Raw genomic sequence first — 5634 nt, 5'->3', positions numbered from 1 at the left:
CTTGCTCCCCAGAGCTCACAGATTTAGGGTCAGGTACCTGACCCACCCTGGACCACTCACAATGCTTCATTTCCCAGCTCCACTTGTGGCCAACCCAAGTCTTTACTCAGGACTTCTTTTTTTTAAATGGACCTGGGAAAAGAAGGTGGGTCCCTCCCTGAGGTTACAAAGCTCAATTGAGATATACAGCTCAGCAGCAGCTTTGTTTCAAACTCTATAGAAGTTGAGGATTATGTCCACCTGCAGTGAGAAGAGACATGAGCAATGCAAGTTGTCCCCAAAGCCCCCGCCCTTTTCCAGGTTTGATCATTCATCGTCCAATCCTCTTCTAGCCTAGGCTATTCTATGTCCATCCATAATAACCAACCGAGACTTGACTAAGGAATACACTTGTAAAATGCATTTCCCGACCAATGACACAGTCTGCCCTGCATATTACATTGACAACAATTCACATTCTTCACTTTTCCCCCTGCCATTAGGGTCCTACACTGTCGACTTAGGGAGAAGGGAGGAAGTGGTTCTGCCAAGAGCAGTTTTTAAATAACAGTGGTTCAAAGTCATGCATATGCATCTAACACACCCCTCTGTCAGCAAAGAGGAATATCTCGACTTCCCTACCATTCAGACTGCCATTTTGTAGTTTCCTTTGTTCAAAGTCACCCTTGACTGTGAGTATGTGTGAGGTCAGACATGGGAATGGAAGTGGAAATTGGGGAGTAAAATGCTATTAAAAAAAAAAAAGAGAGGCAGATTCTTAACACTCCTGCCTGCCAAGCCCTTACAACTAAGAGCATCCTTACTAAGGAGATGGTTTCTTCTCTAAATCAAAAAAAATTTTGAGAGTGAAGGGGTTGCTCTTCATAATTACACCAAGATAAGTGATACATATTAGGAATGTCTTGGGTAAGCCCAGATGTATGGTCCCCTAGTTCTTACTAAGAAACAGACAGTCTCTAACAGTGACCACAATGGATGGAATGGACCATGGCTGTTCTTATGTATTTACTTATGCATCCAGTATTCCAGTATCCCTGTGGCTGGTTTTGAAAAGAAATAATTCTCACTTACATTGTAGTACTATGGTTAACTAAATGATTTTTTAATATTTCTGGTTGTTACAGGGAAACTTATTAAAGACAACAACAGCATATAAGAAAATGTGATGGACATGGATTTGGGAAGGACCTAAGGATGACTTGTTGCCCCAGCTGCTGGGATTGGTGTCTGCAGACAGCCTTCAGGTGTCATCTCCTTTAGGGAATACTTCAGCTTCAGAGCCACCACCTATCTGGTAGTTTGTCATACTGTGGTGGGTTGTGTGTTGCTGTGATGCTGGAAGCTATGTCATGGGTATTTCAAATACCATCAGGGTCACCCAAGGTGGACAGGTTTCAGCAGAGCCTCCTTCCTTCCTCCATCTCAGAGTCCACTTCCGGAGAACCTAACCTACAACAGAAGGCTCCAACATTTCATTTTGCCCAGACTTTTGAACAATTCATGTCATAATAATAATCTCCAAAAACTTCCTCTGAATCTAAAGTAACAAGAAAATGATCACTAAGTAAATGTTTAATTGACAGTTATGTTAGCCACTATTTTCATTTTGGATGGGTCACATTTAGATGGGTAGAGCTAGAATTTTTCTAGCTGTTGTAAACTTATGGCATATTTGAGCCCTTGTGCAATCAACAGGTGTAGACATTCATTTCCATTTTATAGGACTTAGTGTTATTATATTTTAAAGAGAAATGTTAGTAGTCACACTTTGATTTACTTGAAATCAAGTTTTAAGTGAAGAAGGCAACCTTCAGTTATAGCATTTCTCCTTTGGGAATACACAATCCATTTTGAGGTGCTTTGCTTTACTGAAGGATTTACAGGAAATGCATTGTAGTAAAAAAGCAAGAACTGCTGACAGCAACAGAAGGCAGTGCGGTGCAGTGTCAAGAGCTTGCAATTCAGGATCAAAGGTCACATCTCAGCATATCCTTATGAGGAGTTTAAAAAGTGGTATATATGAAAGCACTTGGTAAATTCTGTTGTTGTTGTTATCTGCCATCTATCCAGCTGCCATCAGGTGTGCCCTCAACTCATGATGACCCCGTGCACAACGAAATGAAACACTGCCCCGTTGCAGATTGGACCATTTTGCTCCATTGGGTTTTCATTAGCTGATTTTCTCAAGTAGATTCTCAGGCCTTTCTTCCCAGTCCATCTTAGTCTAGAAGCTCTACTGAAACCTGTTCAGCATCATAGCAACACCAAGTCTTCACTGACAGACAGACAGTGGCTGCATATAAGGTGCCTTGGCCGAGAATTGAACCCACCTCCCGTGTGGAAGGCAAGAGTTTTACTACTGAATCACCAATTAACTCTGATAAACTCTAATATACTACAAAATAATCAATTATTATATTTTAGAATTTACATTACATAAATGCATGTTTCTTGGTTGATATAAATTATTAAAGGTAAATAACAGATTTGGAATATGCCTCTAATATTTGAGATTTATGTCATGGAAGAAAATCATGCTTTATTGCAGCATGAGCCTTGGGACAGCTCAGAGGTTGTAGTTTGGTGATACCCAAGGACGCAGATTCTATTTCATTTCTGGAACAATTCCCAGAAATAGAGCAACATTGATGAGCCCAACAGCCACCCCATGAGGTAAAACACTGCATATATATAAATTACATTGTATTGGTTTTACCATACTAATATATATGTTCCTTATGGGATAAAGGAACATCCAGGATCCCTTTACCCTTTAATGCAATAGCATGGGCTCACCTATTTTATTGGCTTTCTGTCAATCACTATGAAGAAATGAGATACAAGCCATGCTCAGTCAACAAAGTGGAACAAACATGAAATTAGCCCACTTCCAGCAGAGTACCAAGCTATATACAAAGGTGACAGAGTTCATCCTGCACCTACTCTGCACTCCACTCACACTCTGCTCTGTCTCTGACCATGCCATTTCTTCCCCTGCCCTATATCCACTCCATGATCACCTGGCCTCCAATTGCTTCAGCCTCCTCCCCATCATTTGCATCTCTTCCTGGCTTCTCTAGACTTATATCCTGACTTATCCACTTCCTTGTGAATCAGATTTCATTAGCCTGATTATGGGGTATATAACGTCTCTGGTATGGTTTCTGGGTCACTTCTCAGAAAATGAGCCCCAACGCCCACCCTGGCAATCCAAAAGGCTGGCAAGAAACCATGCATGGTGCTGTGAGGTCTTGTTAAGTAATGACTAGGAAGAGCAAACTGGGACAAAAATGCACCCCGAGCAGGTACCTAGGGAGCCTGCACTCCCAGTGAAGGAGTGCTAATGCAGGAGTAATGCCAACAGCAAACGTGGCCCTGTCCCCAAATCACCCAAGATCAGCCCCATCTGCATATTGTGTTGGCCAGTTTTATGCTTATTGCCAGATGAAAACCTTGCGTGGTTCTTTACAAACAAGAAAAAACATTACTCAAACAATGAAAATGTAGATAATGAAAATAATATATTAAAGAAGGAAGCTGGACATATTTTAAATGAGATAAGGTTAGATTAAAATGGCAAAAGATCACAGAATCAGAGACACTATGAGTCAAAAGTCATTGAATTCATCCTCCATTTCGGTGCAGGGATTTCCTGTACAACAGGGTTGGGAAGTGAAATGCCTACAGGGACCAGGTAGGTAACGAAAAAGTGAAGGTATATCAGGAATGGTGAGGACTGTGGCAAACTAGGAAACACATGTCTTGTCTACACAGCCCCATTCAATTATCTTCAAGCCCAGTGCTGCTAGATCTTCCAATTTTTCAAGAAAAAACTGGAAATTCAAACTTCTTGATGATTTTTTCTTATTTTTAAAAGTTAAATACTAATTTAAATGTTTTAAAACACTGCCTGAAGCAAAAGAAAACATGAAAGTGGGCCAGACTTGACTCACAGGCCCTGGTGGTGACTTCTCCTCTATGACAAACCTGGTTCGTATACATAGAGCAAGGGGCAGTCACCCGAACAAAACAAGGGGATACTATGTGGTTTAAAATCAGGAAAGGTGTCTATCAGGGTTGTGTCCTTTCACCATACTTGTTCAACCTGTATGCTGAGCAAATAATCCATGAAGCTGGGCTATATGAAGAAGAACTCGGCATCAGGATTGGAGGAAGACTCATTAACAACCTGAGATAGGCAAATGACACAGCCTTGCTTGCTGAAAGCAAAAAGGACTTGAAGTACTTACTGATGAAGACCAAAGACTATAGCCTTCAGTATGGATTACACCTCAACATAAAGAAAACAAAAATTCTCTGAACTGGAGCAATAAGCAATATCATGATAAACGGAGAAAATATTGAAGTTGTCAAGGATTTCATTTTACTTGAATCCACAATCAACACCCATGGAAACAGCAGTCAGGAAGTCAAGCAATGTATCACATTGGGCAAATCTGCTGCAAAAGACCTCTTCAAAGTGTTAAAAAGCAAAAATGTCACTTTGAGGACTAAGGTGCACTTGACCCAAGCCATGGTATTTTCAGTCACCTCGAACATTACGTGAATGCTGGACAATGAATAAGGAAGACCAAAGAAGAATTGATGCCTTTGAATTATGGTGTTGGTGAAGAATATTGAATATACCATGAACTGCCAGAAGAATTAACAAATCTGTCTTAGAAGAAGTACCACCAGAATGCTCCTTAGACGCGAGGATGGTGAGACTTCATCTCACACACTTTGGGCACGTTACCAGGAGGGAACAGTCCCCAGAGAAAGATATCATACTTGGTAAAGTAGAAAGGGTCGGCGAAAAAGAGGCATGCCCTCAGCAAGATGGATTGACAGAGTAGCTGCAACAACGGGCTCAAACATAGCAATGATTGTGAGGATGGCGCAGGACTGGGCAGTGTTTTATTCTGTTGTACATAGGGTCGCTATGAGTCAGAATGGACTAGACTCCACCTAACAACTACAATACTAAAATGCAGGCAACAGTGTGGAACATTCACACATTGACTACCGATAGAAACGCAAACTGGTGCCACTATTGTGGAAATGTGAACCATATGCCTTAAAATATTCATACCTTTGGACTTTTAGGAATTTCTCCCAAAGAAAATTTCAAAAATGCAAACAAAAATTTACACACAAAGAGGTTTATCAGAGCATTATTTTGCACAACAATATGGTATCAGTTAAGTAAATTATCATGTGATAGAATTTTATAAAGCTTTTTAAACTTTATTTACAAAGACTTTTTAATGACAAGAAAATACTCACATATTGCACTATTAGATAAGAGAAACAGAATACAAAATGGTACATGAATTACAACCACTACAATTTTAAGTATGTGTGTGTGTGTGTATATATATATATATATACATACATATATACACTTATATAGCTGCTAATTGCCATTGAGTAGACTCCTACTCATGGCAACCCCATGTGCTACAGAGTAGAACTGCTCCATAGGGTTTTCTTGGCTGTAATCTTACCAGAAGCAGATTGCCAGTCCTTTTCTTCTGAGGTACCACTCGGTGGTTTTGAACTACTAACCTTTAGTTTCACAGTAAGTGCAAACCATTTGCACCATCTAGGGATTATGTACAGCAGGTATACCAC

This window comes from Trichechus manatus, unplaced genomic scaffold (assembly GCF_000243295.1).
Source record: "Trichechus manatus latirostris isolate Lorelei unplaced genomic scaffold, TriManLat1.0 scaffold00056, whole genome shotgun sequence".
Classification (NCBI taxonomy): domain Eukaryota; kingdom Metazoa; phylum Chordata; class Mammalia; order Sirenia; family Trichechidae; genus Trichechus; species Trichechus manatus.
Note: the sequence above shows the minus strand (reverse complement) of the source record.